The sequence below is a fragment of the Phallusia mammillata genome, chromosome 2 (assembly GCF_965637545.1).
Source record: "Phallusia mammillata chromosome 2, kaPhaMamm4.hap1.1, whole genome shotgun sequence".
Classification (NCBI taxonomy): Eukaryota; Metazoa; Chordata; class Ascidiacea; order Phlebobranchia; family Ascidiidae; genus Phallusia; species Phallusia mammillata.
In genome coordinates, this window is record NC_137253.1 from 11880788 (window position 1) to 11899239 (window position 18452).

Below are 18452 nucleotides of genomic sequence, written 5' to 3' on the forward strand. Positions count from 1 at the left end.
TTTAAAAAGGCTGTCAAAAATGAATAGAAAACAAAACGAACACATGGTAATCCCCATAAGCATGGGCCAATTACGTTTTTTGGTAGGTTTTTTTTTACCATTTTTATGAAAATCAAACGAAGTTTACAAACTGTCAAAATTCGTTGTGTACAAATTAAACATATTTTATTGTGTAATTTAGCTTGTTACAGAAAAAGAAGCCAATGTTTGATTGAAGTTTTTTTTCAGTTTCGCCGTCGAAATCAAACAAAGTAGAAGAAAATGACACTTTGCTTCTTTACGTGGTTGTTGCGTTGGCAGTTGGTAACCTTCTCTGGCTAACCTTGATCATATTTTGCGGGTATGTAACCACACTTCAAACAATCTTTTTAGTTTTTTTCACCACTTGTAATTTTAGATGTTGCCGTAAAAAGAACTAGCAACCTCTTTCCGTAAATCCAATGGTGGAAGTGCGGACTACAACTGATGTTCACAATATCTGTAACATAGTAGAGGACGCTTATGCGTTTGCTGATAACGATGACAATTTAGAAAACAGGCAAACTAACTTGACTGCTGCCAACTGATTTTACTGCTAATTCCTGCCAACAAGCAAACCTTGCAATTTTTTTGAAAAAATGTTTATCGATTTTACTGTCTGTATTGTCATCAGTCAGTAATAATAATCATTAATCAACATTTTAATATGGTACTTTATAGTTGTAAAACGTGTCTTTTTGTTGCTACCCGCAAACAACATAAATGCACTGAAATCAGTTGATATAGAGAAAATCATCTAAAAAACGACTTTAAAAACTGGTGAATAACAACTACCAATAATCTCTGTATGTTGGTTTATAAAGCTTTTAGCAACTCCTCCCATTGTTAGCACCAATGTTGTGTGCAAAGACATCGCTAATCACAAAGTAAAGATATGATATAACACTGACGCTCGCCAAGAAGTTGCCACTCTATATTTTATATTTCATAAACGTTTTTATGACCCATTTTGCGATTAATGTCACATGCAACAACTTAACTATGTGAAAAGAACGTGTCGGGTTTGAAACAGCGTATACTACGGACAGCAAGTTTACGCCTTAGCAAACTTTGCAAGTGTGACCAAATAATCTGGTCATGCACAATAATGTTTTTTTGGACACTTTGTTTTCCTGATTTGGCACCATCACGTGCATTTCTTTTCTTTGGTGTTATTTGGTTTGTGGCACGTTGTTAGCATTCCCTCCCTTTGCCTGACGATTATGAAACAGCATTACGGACAGCAAGTACAGAATACCCCTTAAAAACATTGCAAGAAGTGACGATTTTTTGTTTGTTTTGCCTTTTTTTTTTAATTTTAGTGTTGTTGAATAATTTATGCACTAAACCGTAAAAATATCTGTAATATATTTTGCAGTTGACTGTTCTTTTTCTTCTGGTAGGAAAAAAATGCTTTAACTGCAAATTGGTGATTTAAGTTTAATTAAAGTTTTCGTTGTGGTATAAGATATGATTTGTTAAAGTTCTTGTAGATTAAAAACAACACTATTGTATTGCATTGTTTGTAGATTTTTACCATGACTGAGACAAAATCGCTAGGTTAAAATAAAACAAAATCGCAAAGCATTTTGAGATAATCGAGGTTTATTTCGTTGCCAAAATGATCGATCAGAAGTATGATCGTATAAATTAGGAGTCACATAGCTTTCAGTTTTCGTTGTTTATCACATCAGCTGTTCCTTGGTTTTCATCTGCGGCATAAACATCGCACTTACCCGGCGTTTTTCCGGGTTCGCTTTCATAAGCAACGCGGTCCTCTAAACATGTAAAATGTAAGCTTCTTGTCAAAAGTGTTAGTATGCTATACGTTACACCAGTTGACTGATTATCTACCGTTTAGCCTGGGTTTACCAGCATCACATTTGAAAACCTTTTACATAATCGATATCCTTTTCCGTCTTTCAACAGAAAAAACACCCAACAAGAGAGCGACGAGGATTAACTTTTTCATCTGAAAAAAAATGTTTGAGGTAAAATTTGAGCAATTCATCGGATGTGTTTGTCGCACTTGCTTACACTTACTGGCACTGTGAAAACCGTTTAAAACATCGATAAGAACTGAAAACTAGCACCTACCTTACGTTTTTGTTTGGACATCTACCTGTTACGGTGATGTGCTTTATCAAAGCAGATTATGTTGCTTTTCAAACCCTTGCAGATGTTTTACTTTTTCCTGTAGCTTCTTTTAACAACTGCAATAGAAAAACCACAAAGGAAACAGTTTGTTTCCTCTTTCTGTTTTATTTTCCAAAGACTATGTTTTGTAACACCGAGTAGCAACTGGACGCGTTTGTTACCGCGGTGGTTAGGCCTATATGGTTTTATTGTAGTAGTTGTTATCGTTACAACTGTTTTGCAGCACTAAGTGTGGAAAAAACTTCAAAGGACGAGACTTATACAAAACACCGTCGCAGTTTTATCAGTTATAACTTACCTAATATTGAAGCTGAAAAGTTAAAACCAAACATGTAATGCGTATTACACCCAATAATCGCTACAAGTACCCCTTGATGCTTCTTATTGGTTAGTATATGTGTAGGTTACTGTATGAGATACATTTTTATACTCAACGTGAGTTGCACAAATGCGATCACCTGCAGTCCGACAAGCGAGCTTTGTGGTTCGGCTTACTTCTTTACTTTGATGTTTTCTCCATTTTTTGTTGATCTGAATATAGTGTCATATTCACAAAAATCGTTAAAGTGTGTGTTGGGTCCGTCTGATGTAATAACGTGTTGTATTTTTTTCATATTTCGTTTTGCAATTTTTTTTGATATGGTTGAAAAAGCTTTCTTAACGGTTTAGCAAACTTGCTAAGCAAAACCAGCAAAACGTGCAAAATAGGATTTGCTGAGCATATCAACGTTGTCACTATTTGAAAACACGCATTACCCTATGGTTAAGAAGGACCTAATCTAATGTGTTATTTTGCAGTTGACCTGATGGAGCTTGGAACAGACCTAAATTATGATGAAAAAAACGCTTGAAGAACAATCTCATAAAGCATGGGCTATCGTTTTAGATGTGAAATAGAATAAGATTTAAGTCTGTTCAAGTTTGCCTTGCAGAAACATTTGCCGGTTCGTGACTTTTGGTCGTATAGTATCCGCTGATCGTAAATAGCACTGCCTTGTAATGTTTGTAAATGACGGCGTTGTAGATTTATATCATGAATGAGCTAAATTCCCAAACTTACAATACAACAAAATCACAAAGCTAATTGAGATAACCGAATTTATTACGATTGCAAGTCATCGATATCAGATGATTGGATTTTTCTCGGCGCTTCGGTAAAGTAATGTTAACGCGTCGAAACAATATTTCTTTTGTTACTACTTGAGCCTGCTTTTTTCTAAGAAAAATCCACGTTCTTTGTTGTTGAGTTTGCCAGTACTTGGCAGTTAAAAAATGAATCGAAAAAACACGTAATTATTGGGATCCAACTGAAAACGAACTATCCCCATAAGCATTTGCTAATGTATCCCTATTGATTCGTTTGCAGGTTTTGCAAGGTATACTGTGGTCCATGATACATTTGTGGATTATACAGGGGTGCAGTTTCGGTTTTGGTTAATTAATTTGATGTGTTTAATTAGGTATTGTTGATGCTTAGTCAAGCGTGTCTGCATTGTGATGCTTGTAACTGACGGCGTTGTAGATTTCTATCATGAATGAGCTAAATGCCCAAGAATGGTGGTTATATGCTTTTATTGTACTGGTTGTTATCGTTACAACCGTTTTGTCACACTATAAAGTGTAGAAAAAACGAGCGTTCTACAAAACACTTTTGCAGTTTTGTCAGTTATAACTTACTTAATATTGGACCTGAAAAGTAAAAACAAAACTTGTAATAGGGAATACACCCTACAACACAAGGACACATAGCTATAAGTATCCTCTTTGGGCTTCCTATTGGTTAATGTATGTGTGGGTTACTATATATGAGGTACATTTTTATACCCAACGTGAGTTGCAGAAATGCCAACATGTGCCGTCCGACAAGCGAGCTTTGCGGTTCTACAAAATTTTATCAATGTCAGATGCCAAACAAGTTAACTAGTGAACTACGATTTAATTGCAACGGGCCCGATTTGCAGAACCCATTCCATCTCCGTCATGAAGTTGTGTTTGTCCGTCTTTCACCAGCAAAATACCAAACAAGATAGCGACGAGAATTAACTTGTTCATCTGCCAAAAAGGTTAAATTTGAGCGGTACGTCTGATTTGTTTGTCACACTTGCTAATACCATGGCATTGTGAAAAGGGTTTGGGACGGGCCTGATATAATATGTTATTATGATGGAGCTTGGAACAGACCTAAATCATGATGGACAAACGCTCGAATAGCAATCTCATAAAGCATGGGCAATCGTTTTAGGTGGGTGTAAAATAGTATATGATTTAATTTTATTACTAGTTTCTCATGCAGAATCAGTTGCGGGTTCGTGACGTTTGGTCGAATAGTCATCGCTGATCAAAAACAGCATTGCATTGTAATGTTTGTAAATGAAAACGCTGCAGATTTCTTTCATGAATGAGCTGAATTCCCAAAGTAAAAAAAAACAAAATCACAAAGCTAATTGAGATAATTGAAGTTTATTACGATTGCAAGTCATCGATTATCCGATGATCGCGTACGTTAGGAGTCACACCGCCTTCAATTTTCGTTGTCCAACACTTCACCTGTTCCGCGGTTGTCCCCTGGGGGGTAGTTATCGCTCTTGTGTGGCCGTTCCCCGGGTTCGCTCTCATAAGCAACGCGTTCATCTAAAAAGGTAAAATGTAAGCTACTTTTCAAAAAAAAATTCTCAATGCCAGACGTTAGATTAGTTGACTAATGAACTGTGATGTAATTGCAAAGGGCCCAAATTGCAAAACCTTTTCCATCTCCGTCAGGAAATTGTCCTTGTCCGTTTTTCACCAGAAAAATACCTAACAAGATGGCGACCAGAAGTAACTTGTTCATCTGCCAAAAACGTAAAGTTAAGCAATACGTGCGATTTGTTTGTCACACTTGCTAATACCCAAGGTATTGTGAAAAGGGCTTAAAGCACAGAGAAAAACTAAAAACTACCACCTACCTTACGTTTCTGTTTAGATGTCGACGTGTTACGACGATGTGCTTTTTTGCAGCAAATTGTGTTGCTTTTCAAACCCTTATCCAGATGTTTTTATTTTTCTCTCCTGTTTTCATGTAAAAAAACTGCAAAAGACCGAAAAGGAAACGGATTGTTTCTGTTCTCCGTCGCTTTTCACAAAACTGTCTGTAACAACTTGTAGAGAATGGACGCGAGTTTGTTATTACTTTGATAGAAGTTTTATGTGGAAATTTTCTATTATGTTGCTCATTTAAGTTGAGGGATCTCACTGCAAGTAAAAACCACGTGATTTGTCGTTTTAAGATTCAATATTTTAGCGTTTGGTTTACGGCGATACACCTGTTCACCTGCAGGAAATATATTTATAGCCAACCTCGTTTAAAAAGTGAAAATTTGTCGAACCTGCTCATAGCAATGATTGATGAAAATCACACACAGTCTATTAAAAACCGGTAAAATATAAAACCACTAATCACATTAATTTCTTGTCGTTTTAGTCGACTTGTTACGACCATGTGCTTTTTGGAACTCTCTTTTCGGTGAAAAATGTCGCAGTGAAAACCGAATGTTTCCAGACGAATCTGTCGCATGAATGGACGCGGTGTTTCCGCATAAGTTACAGAATTTTTCTCGGCGCTTGGTTAAAGTAACGTTAACACGCCGAAACAATATATGTTTTGTTACAACTTGTTCCTGCTATTTTCGAAGAAAACCACATGTGCTTTGTTGTTGAGTTTTGCACTACTTTCCAATAAAAAGGCAATTAAAAATGAAAAAAAGCACGTGATCTGTTTGGATCCAATAGAAAACGAACACGTGGCTATCCCCATAAGCATTTGCACAGAAAAAGGGCTTTGTCTTTATGCTAGGCTGCTTGTTTTTATCGGTTTTGCACGAATATAATATCTTAACGTTTACAAACGACGCCTAAACATCGAGCAAAATGTTGAAAAGCAAAACGTGCAAAGTAGGATTTTTTTAACATTTCAACGTTGTCACAATTTGAAAACACGCATTATCCTATGGTTGGGACGGCCTTGATCTAATATGTTAATTTGCAGTTGCGTGATGGAGCTTGGAACAGACCTAAATTATAATGGACAAACGGTCGAACAGCAATCTTAAAAAGCATGGGCTACCGTTTCAGTTGTGAAATAGGATAGGATTTAAATATGTTCAAAGTTTGTCGTGCAGAATCAGTTGCGGGTTTGCAACGTTTAGTCGCATAGTCTTCGCTGATCATAAACAGCAATGCCGTGTAATGGTTGTAAGTTACGACGCTATTGATTTCTATTATGAATTAGAAAAATTTGAACAAAATCACAAAGCTAATTTAGATAATCGAAGTTTATCACGAATGCAAGTCATCGATTAACGGATAATCGCGTATGTTAGGAGTCACGCCGCCTTCAGTTTTCGTTGTCCATCACATCACTTGTTTCCTGGTTGTCTTTTGGGGTATAATTGTCCCTCTTGGGCGGCCGTTCCCCGGGTTCGCTCTCATAAGCAACGCGTTCATCTAAACAGGTAAAATGTAAGCTACTTTTCAAAATACTTTATCAATGCCAAACGTTAGATTGGTTGAGCGATAAACTACGGTTTAAGTTTGAAAGCACTAAATTTCAAAACCTTTTCCAGCTCCATCATACAATTTGACTCCTTGTCCGTCTTTCACCAGAAAAATACCTAACAAGATGGCGACGAGAAGTAACTTGTTCATCTGCCAAAAAGGTAAAATTTGAATAATACGTCTGATCTGTTTGTCACACTTGCTAATACCCAGGCATTGTGAAAGGGTTTAAAGCACAGAGAAAAACTAAAAACTACCACCTACCTTACGTTTCTATTTGGATGTCGACCTGTTACGACGATGTGCTTTCTTGGAGCAAATTGTGTTGCTTTTCAAACCTTCATCCAGATGTGTTTACTTTTTTCTCCTGTTTTCATGTAAAAAACTGCAAAAGACCGAAAAGGAAACGGATTATTTCTGTTCTCCGTCGCTTTTCACAAAACTTTGTTGTGCAACAGCTTGTAGAGAATGGACGCGAGTTTGTTATTACTTCGATAGAAGTTTTATGTGGAAATTTTCTATTATGTTGCTCATTTAAGTTGAGGGGATCTCATTGCAAGTAAAAACCACGTGATTTATCTTTGTAAGATTCAATATTTTAGCGTTTGGTTTACGGCGATACACTTGTTCACCTGCAGGAAATATATTTATAAGCCAAACTCGTTTAAAAAGTGAAAATTTGTCGAACCTGCTCATAGCAAAAAAATAATTTCTTGTCGTTATATTCGACTTGTTACGACCATGTGCTTTTTGGAACCGGTTGTGTTGCTATTCAAATCCTTAATCCAGATTCTTTGCTCTTTTCGGTAAAAAATTTTGCAGTGAAAACATATAGTGCTTCCATTTGAATCTGTCGAACAACTGGACGCGCTGTTTCCGCATCAGTTACAGGATTTTTCTCACCGCTTGGGTAAAGTAATTTTAACGCGTTGAAACAATATTCTTTTTGTTGCCAATTGATCCTAGTTTTTACGAAGAAAACCCCACGTTCCTTGTTGTTGAGTTTTCCTTTGGGGCGGCATTACGAACACATCTCGCTAAGTTTAGCGAGCTCGGTATTGACGCACGAACTCGTTAAGTTGAGATTTGGTATTACGAACCCCCGTCTCGCTAACCGGACCTAAACTCCTCGCTAACTACGAAGACCTCAGACCACTCGCTAACGCCAAATTGTTGTTGACAAAGTCACACAGTCACGTCGGAAATCAATTGTGGCTACGTATTATGCTGGTAAAAGTTTGTACAAACGAAGAAAAATTGTAAATGTCGGTTTTAATTTAATTTTAAAATGGCGTTTGCGAAGAATAACTGTATTGGATTGATGCCATCAATTCACGAGGATTTACACATTTTCCAGTTAAAATAAGTTGCAAAAAATCCGGTAAAAAGTATCTGATGCTGGAAGAACAAGTCCTTATTATATACTTCCGTGTGCGCAATACAGTTTAAGAAATCTAATTTGGGCAAACACAACATTTAAGCCATTGTACCAACCGTCCGTGTGGTAGTGACTCAAAGTTGTTTACACCCTGCATATTTTCTTTCAGCACTCTAGATATAAGATGAACGTGTCAAGATAGGTTGTTTTTATTGATCACAGTAGTTATTTTGTGTTAAATTTATAACATTGTCATGTATTTTTTAGTTTTTTAAATACTTGTCCGTTTTGAAGCACCAACGTTTTCTTTTAATAAAAAATATACCAAAAGATGTTTTGCACCTTTTCTAAGATATGAAACTTCCATTTCAACTGTTGTCCACGTTTCAATAAATTCTTGCAATGTTTCTTGATGTTCTTATGCTACTTTATCAAATAAACAAATTCCAAGCTGTCCGTAAATTAGGAAATCCAAACATTTTGAGGTTATATTGCAAATTTACATTAAAAACAGCATAAATGACAGGCGAAAATTGTTTGTCGCAAGGTGTCGCATAGCGCGGCGTGACGATTTTGCTGAGTCAGACGTCTTTTTTCTTACGATTTTGACGCATTCTCTCGTATTTGCGCCAGGCTTTCGCGAGGCGTTTGCGAGGACACTTTGTAATACCAAATACTTTACCGAGTTCCTCGCTCGTTAAGTCCTCGCTAAAGATGTTTTTACCGAGCGAGGAAGTGTTCATAATGCTGCCCTAGTACTTTGAAAGTGCACTTAAAAAATGAATAAAAAACATGTATTTGAATAAAAAAAATGAATAAAAAACATGATTTGGGGTGTTTAATTAGGTATTTTTGATGCTTAGTCAAGCGTGTCTACATACTTTGTTTAAAATCCTAAAACACTTCACCGTGCCATGCAGAAACATATGCGTGTTCGTGACGTTTTGTCGTATAGTCTTACTGATCATAACAGCACTACATTGTAATGTTTGTAAATGACGGCGTTGTAGATTTTTTTCAAGAATGATCTAAATTCCCAAAGTTAAAATGAAACAAAATCACAAAGTTATTTTAGAAAATCGAAGTTTATTACGATTGCAAGTCATCGATTAACGGATGATTGCGTAGGTTAGAAGTCACACCGCCTTCAGTTTTCATTATCCCACCAACCATCTGATTCCTGGATGTCCTTTTGGGGAGAGTTATCGCTCTTGTGTGGCCGTGGACCGGGTTCGCTCTCATAAGCAACGCGTTCATCTAACCAGGTAAAATGTAAGCTACTTTTCAAAATACTTTATCAATGCCAAACGTTACATTAGTTGAGCGATGAACTACGGTTTAAGTTTAAAAGCACCAAATTTCAAAACCTTTTCCAGCTTCATCCTCTGACTTAGATCCTTGTCCGTCTTTCACAAGAAAAATACCCACCAAGATGGCGACCAGAAGTAACTTGTTCATCTGCCAAAAAGGTAAAATTTGAGCAATACGTCTGATCTGTTTGTCACACTTGCTAATACCCAGGCATTGTGAAAAGGGCTTGAAGCACGGAGAAAACTGAAAACTAGAACCTACCTTACGTTTCAGTTTGGATGTCGACGTGTTACGACGATGTGCTTTATTGGAGTAAATTGTGTTGCTTTTAAAACCCCTTATCCAGATGTTTTACTTTTTTCTTCTGCTTTCACGTAAAAAACTGCAAAGGAACGGAAAGGAAACAGATTGTTTCTGTTCTCCGTCGATTTTCACAAAACTACCTTTAACAGCTTGTAGCGAATGGACGCGAGTTTGTTACTACTTTGTTTGATTTTTTTGTGGAAATTTTCTGTTACATGGGTCCTAATTTGAAGAGATCTCATTGCAAGTGAAACCATACAATTTATCGTTTTTAGATTCAATTTTTTTAGTCTTTGGTTTACGGCGACGGGATACACGTGTTCACATGCAGGAAAATTATTTCACCCAACTCGTTCAAAAATGAAAATGTGTTTGCTCATAGCAATGATTTATGAAAATCACACACAGTCTATGAATAACCGGTAAAATATAAAACCACAACTCACATTAATTTCTGGTCGTTTTATTCGATTTGTTAAGACCATTTGCTTCCATGGAACAGGTTGTGTTGCTATTCAAATCCTAAATCCAGATGCTTTGCTCCTTTCGTTGAAAAACATCGCAGTGAAAATGTTTCCAGTCGAATCTGTCGTATGAATCGACGCGCTGTTTCCGCATCAGTTACAGGATTTTTCTCGGCGCTTGGGTAAAGTAATGTTAACGCGTCAAAACAATATTTTTTTTATGCCACTTGATCCTGCTTTTTTCGAAGAAAAACCCACGTTCTGCTCTGTTGTTGAGTTTGCCAGTACTTGTCAGTTAAAAAAATGAATAGAAAACAACACGTAATTTGTTTGTATCCAACAGAAAACGAATACGTGGCTATGCCCATAATCATGTGCCAGTGTCTCCCTACTGATTCGTTCGCAGGTTTGGCAAGGTATACTGTGGTCCATGATAGATTTGTTGAATACAGACGTCCAACTTCGGTTTTGTTTAATTGATTTGGGGTGTTTAATTACGTATTTTTGATACTTAGTCAAGCGTGTCTACATACTTTGTCACTTCACCGTGCCATGCAGAAACATATGCGTGTTCGTGACGTTTTGTCGTATAGTCTTGGCTGATCATAACAGCACTACATTGTAATGTTTGTAAATGACGGCGTTGTAGATTTCTATCAAGAATGATCTAAATTCCCAAAGTTAAAATAAAACAAAATCACAAAATTATTTCAGAAAATCGAAGTTTATTACGATTGCAAGTCATTGATTATCAGATGATCGCGTACGTTAGAAGTCACACCGCCTTCAGTTTTCATTATCCCACCAACCATCTGATTCCTGGATGTCCTTTTGGGGAGAGTTATCGCTCTTGTGTGGTCGTGGACCGGGTTCGCTCTCATAAGCAACGCGTTCATCTAAAAAGGTAAAATGTAAGCTACTTTTCAAAATACTTTATCAATGCCAAACGTTACATTAGTTGAGCGATGAACTACGGTTTAAGTTTAAAAGCACCAAATTTCAAAACCTTTTCCAGCTCCATCCTCTGACTTAGATCCTTGTCCGTCTTTCACCAGAAAAATACCCACCAAGATGGCGACCAGAAGTAACTTGTTCATCTGCCAAAAAGGTAAAATTTGAGCAATACGTCTGATCTGTTTGTCACACTTGCTAATACCCAGGCATTGTGAAAAGGGCTTGAAGCACGGAGAAAACTGAAAACTAGAACCTACCTTACGTTTCAGTTTGGATGTCGACGTGTTACGACGATGTGCTTTATTGGAGTAAATTGTGTTGCTTTTAAAACCCCTTATCCAGATGTTTTACTTTTTTCTTCTGCTTTCACGTAAAAACTGCAAAGGAACGGAAAGGAAACAGATTGTTTCTGTTCTCCGTTGCTTTTCACAAAACTACCTTTAACAGCTTGTAGCGAATGGACGCGAGTTTGTTACTACTTTGTTTGATTTTTTTGTGGAAATTTTCTGTTACATGGGTCCTAATTTGAAAAGATCTCATTGCAAGTGAAACCATACAATTTATCGTTTTTAGATTCAATTTTTTTAGTCTTTGGTTTACGGCGACGGGATACACGTGTTCACATGCAGGAAAATTATTTCACCCAACTCGTTCAAAAATGAAAATGTGTCGAATTTGCTCATAGCAATGATTTATGAAAATCACGCACAGTCTATGAATAACCGGTAAAATATAAAACCACAACTCACATTAATTTCTGGTCGTTTTATTCGATTTGTTAAGACCATTTGCTTCCATGGAACAGGTTGTGTTGCTATTCAAATCCTAAATCCAGATGTTTTGCTCCTTTCGTTGAAAAACATCGCAGTGAAAATGTTTCCAGTCGAATCTGTCGTATGAATGGACGCGCTGTTTCCGCATCAGTTACAGGATTTTTCTCGGCGCTTGGGTAAAGTAATGTTAACGCGTCAAAACAATATTTTTTTATGCCACTTGATCCTGCTTTTTTCGAAGAAAAACCCACGTTCTGCTCTGTTGTTGAGTTTGCCAGTACTTGTCAGTTAAAAAAATGAATAGAAAACAACAAGTAATTTGTTTGTATCCAACAGAAAACGAATACGTGGCTATGCCCATAATCATGTGCCAGTGTCTCCCTACTGATTCGTTCGCAGGTTTGGCAAGGTATACTGTGGTCCATGATAGATTTGTTGAATACAGACGTCCAACTTCGGTTTTGTTTAATTGATTTGGGGTGTTTAATTACGTATTTTTGATACTTAGTCAAGCGTGTCTACATACTTTGTCACTTCACCGTGCCATGCAGAAACATATGCGTGTTCGTGACGTTTTGTCGTATAGTCTTGGCTGATCATAACAGCACTACATTGTAATGTTTGTAAATGACGGCGTTGTAGATTTCTATCAAGAATGATCTAAATTCCCAAAGTTAAAATAAAACAAAATCACAAAATTATTTCAGAAAATCGAAGTTTATTACGATTGCAAGTCATTGATTATCAGATGATCGCGTACGTTAGAAGTCACACCGCCTTCAGTTTTCATTATCCCACCAACCATCTGATTCCTGGATGTCCTTTTGGGGAGAGTTATCGCTCTTGTGTGGTCGTGGACCGGGTTCGCTCTCATAAGCAACGCGTTCATCTAAAAAGGTAAAATGTAAGCTACTTTTCAAAATACTTTATCAATGCCAAACGTTACATTAGTTGAGCGATGAACTACGGTTTAAGTTTGAAAGCACCAAATTTCAAAACCTTTTCCATCTCCATCCTCTGACTTAGATCCTTGTCCGTCTTTCACCAGAAAAATACCCACCAAGATGGCGACGAAAAGTAACTTGTTCATCTGCCAAAAAGGTAAAATTTGAATAATACGTCTGATCTGTTTGTCACACTTGCTAATACCATAAGGCATTGTAAAAAGGGTTTAAGGAACGAAGAAAAACTGAAAACTAGCACCTACCTTACGTTTCTATTTGGATGTCGACGTGTTACGACGATGTGCTTTATTGGAGTAAATTGTGTTGCTTTTAAAACCCCTTATCCAGATGATTTACTTTTTTCTCCTGTTTTCATGCAAAAAACTGCAAAAGACCGACAAGGAAACAGATTGTTTCTGTTCTCCGTTGCTTTTCACAAAACTACCTTTAACAGCTTGTAGCGAATGGACGCGAGTTTGTTATTACTTTGTTTGAGTTTTTGTTTGTGGAAATTTTCTATTACATGAGTCCTAATTTGAAGGGATCTCATTGCAAGTGAAACCATATAATTTATCGTTTTTTGATTCAATTTTTTTAGTCTTTGGTTTACGGCGCGGGATACACGTGTTCCCATGCAGGAAATATATTTATAACCCAACTCGTTCAAAAATGAAAATGTGTCGAATTTGCTCATAGCAATGATTTATGAAAATCACACACGATATATTAATTACCGGTAAAATATAAAACCACAACTCACATTAATTTCTGGTCGTTTTATTCGATTTGTTAAGACCATTTGCTTCCATGGAACGGGTTGTGTTGATATTCAAATCGTAAATCCAGATGCTTGGCTCTTTTCATTGAAAAACATCGCAGTGAAATGTTTCCAGTCGAATCTGTCGTATGAATGGACGCGCTGTTTCCGCATCAGTTACAGGATTTTTCTCGACGCTTGAGTAAAGTAATTTTAACGCGTCGAAACAATATTTCTTTTGTTACCAATTGATCCGGCTTTTTTCGAAGAAAAACCCACGTTCTGCTCTGTTGTTGAGTTTTCCAGTACTTTGAAGGGGCAGTTAAGAAATGAATAGAAAACAACACGTAATTTGTTTGTATCCAACAGAAAACGAACACGTGGCTATGCCCATAAGCATGTGCCGGTGTCTCCCTACTGATTCGTTCGCAGGTTTGGCAAGGTATACTGTGGTCCATGATAGATTTGTTGAATACAGACGTCCAACTTCGGTTTTGGTTAATTGATTTGGGGTGTTTAATTAGGTATTTTTGATGCATAGTCAAGCGTGTCTACATACTTTGTTTAAAATCCTAAAACACTTACACTTCACCGTGCCATGCAGAAACATATGCGTGTTCGTGACGTTTTGTCGTATAGTCTTGGCTGATCATAACAGCACTACATTGTAATGTTTGTAAAGACGGCGTTGTAGATTTCTATCAAGAATGAGCTAAATTCCCAAAGTTAAAATAAAACAAAATCACAAAGCTCATTGAGATAACCGAATTTATTACGATTGCAAGTCATCGATTATCAGATGATCGCGTACGTTAAGAGTCACACTGCCTTCAGTTTTCGTTTTCCAACCCTTCTTCTGTTCCCCGGTTGTCATCTGGGGGAGAGTTATCGCTCTTGTGTGGTCGTGGACCGGGTTCGCTCTCATAAGCAACGCGTTCATCTAACCAGGTAAAATGTAAGCTACTTTTCCAAATACTTATTAATGCCAAACGTTAGATTAGTTGAGCGATGAACTACGGTTTAAGTTTAAAAGCACCAAATTTTGAAACCTTTTCCATCTCCATCCTCTGACTTAGATCCTTGTCCGTCTTTCACAAGAAAAATACCCACCAAGATGGCGACCAGAAGTAACTTGTTCATCTGCCAAAAGGTAAAATTTGAGCAATACGTCTGATCTGTTTGTCACACTTGCTAATACCAAGGCATTGTGAAAAGTGTTTAAACCACAGAGAAAAACTGAAAACTTGCACCTACCTTACGTTTCAGTTTGGATGTCGACGTGTTACGACGATGTGCTTTATTGGAGTAAATTGTGTTGCTTTTAAAACCCCTTATCCAGATGTTTTACTTTTTTCTCCTGTTTTCATGTAAAAACTGCAAAAGACCGAAAAGGAAACAGATTGTTTCTGTTCTCCGTTGCTTTTCACAAAACTACCTTTAACAGCTTGTAGCGAATGGACGTGAGTTTGTTACTACTTTGTTTGAGTTTTTGTTTGTGGAAATTTTCTATTACATGAGTCCTAATTTGAAGGGATCTCATTGCAAGTGAAACCATATAATTCAGGGGTGGGCAACCTGCGGCCCGCGGGCCACATGCGGCCCTTGATTAAAGGTTGTGCGACCCGCGAAGTCGCTTGGACTCCCAATGTACTGGCAAACAAGTCCAATTATTATATATTTTTGAGCAGATTAGTGCGCCTGTGCTATTTTTCTACGATTTGGCAATATGCTGCGAGAATCAAATACGAATTCTACTTGTAGTAAGGCATTTTTAATATGCAACGAAGTAAAATCATTTTGTGTTATATAAAGGTGCGGCCCGCGATCCCCACAGTGAAAAAGGTTGCCCACTCCTGATATAATTTATCGTTTTTAGATTCAATTTTTTTAGTCTTTGGTTTACGGCGACGGGATACACGTGTTCACATGCAGGAAAAATATTTTTACCCAACTCGTTCAAAAATGAAAATGTGTTTGCTCATAGCAATGATTTATGAAAATCACACACGGTATATTACCGGTTAAATATAAAACCACAACTCACATTAATTTCTGGTCGTTTTATTCGATTTGTTAAGACCATTTGCTTCCATGAAACAGGTTGTGTTGCTATTCAAATCGTAAATCCAGATGCTTTGCTCCTTTCGTTGAAAAACATCGCAGTGAAAATGTTTCCAGTCGAATCTGTCGTATGAATGGACGCGCTGTTTCCCCATCAGTTACAGGATTTTTGGCGTTTGAGTAAAGTAATTTTAACGCGTCGAAACAATATTTCTTTTGTTACTACTTGATCCTGATTTTTTCGAAGAAAAACCCCATGTGCATTGTTGCTAAGTTTTCCAGTGTTTGTCTGTTAAAACAAATGAGTAGTAATCAACACGTAATTTGTTTGGATCCAACAGAAAACGAACACGTGGCTATGCCCATAGGCTGAGTATGCCCCTATTGATTCGTTTGTAGGTTTTGCAAGGTATACCGGTCAGTGGTGGGATTCATTTTGTCAGCCGTTCTATCAAAAAAGTCATATTTTTCAGCCGGTTCTGTTACAAAAAGTCCGTTGACAGTAACCAGTAACACTAACCGTTTCGCTGATCCCATAAAATTTCGTGGGACGGTTCTATAGAACCGGTTCGAACCGGCTGAATCCCACCACTGACTGTGGTTCATTATACATTTGTGGACTACAGAGGTGCAACTTCGGTTTTGATTTAGGGTGTTTAATTGTGTATTGTTGATGCCTAGACAAGCGTATCTGAATACTTTGTTTAAAAACCTGGAACACTTACATTTCACCGTTAAATGTCCCTTGTTTGTCAATTACTGAAATCGTATGCTTATGGGCCAATGTAGATTTCAGTAATTTATGTTTTGTCATAATAATCCTATTTTAGGTTTCTTTTGAAGTTTGTGTTATACTTCTTAAAATTGAACTTTTTAGCCCAGCTATGAGCGTTGTAATCCCAAGATACACAAACACATATACGCCAGCGTGGGTTGGATAAACGTACTAATTTTTTTCGGCTTGTTACTCTTGACCGGGGTAAACTTACGATTTAAAGTATACCTGGCACAGTTTGTAGGCTTTTATGAAAACAGCATCCTAGCTGCTTTGAGTGAACAGCACTTTACCATTGCGCACAAGAGCACAATGGCTGAGACTGTTAAATCGTACATGCTGATCTTGTTACACAACCCGGGATCCAGTTTCAAACGCTATTGTTATCCCACGCCCGACCTCTATGCGCAATACCACAGTACAAGCAGTAATATTACCAAATGCCATCCAGTACTTTTCCTGTAGAAGTTAGCTTTTCAGTGGCAGCTTTTATAAGTGCCTGTTTGTGACGTGATAACAGATCATTGACGCGATAAACATGAACACCGCAGTCATTTTTTGCTGTGTTCTGCTGGTTTTTGGACATGCCAAAGGGCAGAATTTAAATCCAAGCTTGTTTGCAACAAGAGTAAATGAAATTGTTGAGGATTCCCTTAAGTTTTCTGATATGCAGGTACAAAATATATGTTATCAACCAAATTGATTTTTTTTCTGTTGCCTTACACAGCAGTAAACCGATATCAACCTTTATTGCATTAATTATTCCGTGTATGCTTTTATTTTTAATAGTGTCGGTGTAACTAGGCAGGTGTTAATATTACACGAGTTGTACCTAACGGGTGGCAAATTGATTTGACTAAAATCTGTTTAATGAAATTCTTTAAATGTTACTGAATATATACCTTTTTCACCCAGAGTCATCTTGATTCACTTAGCTACAGCACTCAGACGACGGATGGTACAGCTTTATTGAGTGAGGTGGGTTAACATTTTGTAAACCGTTTACTTAAAATGGAAGGATATTTTTGCGGTAGTACAAACACAAGCATAACAAATACTTTAACACCTTGGGTTGCTCTCAAGCAAAACCAACCAACTAAGGTTATTGACGGTTTAGACCAGGTTTACCAAACAATAGCACATAAACCTTCAGACATAATCGTTGCAATAACAAACAAAAAAACAAGGGCTTAATACAGGGATCGGCAACCTTTTAGGCGACGGGTGCCAATTGACTTGTTGCGTGATAAAAACCATAAACTAGTAGTGTACCAGGTACTGTTACTTCAACATAAACACGCAAATCGGTTGGCGTGCCATGAAAAAGCACCTCGCCTACCCCTGGCTTATTGTCTACAGCAGTGCTCTTCAACCGGTGTGCAAGGGTACACCGTGCACACCGGTTGAAGAGCACTGCCCTAGGGTGCACCAAAATATGCATGGGGTGCACCAGTACGAAAAGGTATACAAGGGTACATCACAAACTTTTAATGCACCATTAATATTTGACTTTCAGGATATTAGAAATAAGATGTAGGCTTCAACTGATGCCTAATCCAGGTAAACTTTTTCAAAGTTTTATCCCTGTGTCAAGTTTGATGGTGTGTGGGTTACATTCGGGTTATGTTAGAATATCGAGTGTTGGCTTTTTCGCCGATGTTTCATAGAAAATTCGCGAACATATGCTTGGAGTTAATTGACATGATGATATATACATAATGATTTTTCATTTTAAGGGTTCACAAAACCAAAAAAGGTTGAAGAGCACTGGTCTACAGAAAACACGTTGAGGCCTAACATTTATATAATATTAAATGTTATTACTTTACCCACTTGACCAAATGCAAATACTCAATCCAAGTTATAAAAGCAGCTCCTGTACGCCATCTATAGTAATCTGAGCTTCTCGACCATTGAACCGACATGTCAAAACAGCCCTCATTGCAGCACTTATTCTTCAAAAGATCTTATGTGCCAACCTCGCATATAATAGGCCTACTACGTTTTGTAGTTGAGCGTAACAC

At 37.4% G+C, this 18452-nt stretch overlaps 3 long non-coding RNA genes across 3 annotated transcripts; all 3 read right to left on the reverse strand.

Annotated features, from left to right (window-relative positions):
• Positions 1–10890: 10890 nt before the first annotated feature.
• LOC145215514 (uncharacterized) lies at positions 10891–11397 on the reverse strand. Its single transcript, XR_013857319.1, has 3 exons — positions 11376–11397; positions 11171–11261; positions 10891–11060 (listed from the first exon to the last, which is right to left on the reverse strand). It is a non-coding gene; the product is annotated as an uncharacterized LOC145215514 (long non-coding RNA).
• A 1213-nt stretch (positions 11398–12610) lies between these two features.
• LOC145215375 (uncharacterized) lies at positions 12611–13209 on the reverse strand. The gene is made up of 3 exons (XR_013857290.1): positions 13099–13209; positions 12891–12981; positions 12611–12780 (listed from the first exon to the last, which is right to left on the reverse strand). It is a non-coding gene; the product is annotated as an uncharacterized LOC145215375 (long non-coding RNA).
• Positions 13210–14397: 1188 nt separating this feature from the next.
• Positions 14398–14872, reverse strand: LOC145212497 (uncharacterized). The gene is made up of 3 exons (XR_013856721.1): positions 14847–14872; positions 14642–14732; positions 14398–14532 (listed from the first exon to the last, which is right to left on the reverse strand). It is a non-coding gene; the product is annotated as an uncharacterized LOC145212497 (long non-coding RNA).
• Between the last annotated feature and the right edge of the window lie 3580 nt (positions 14873–18452).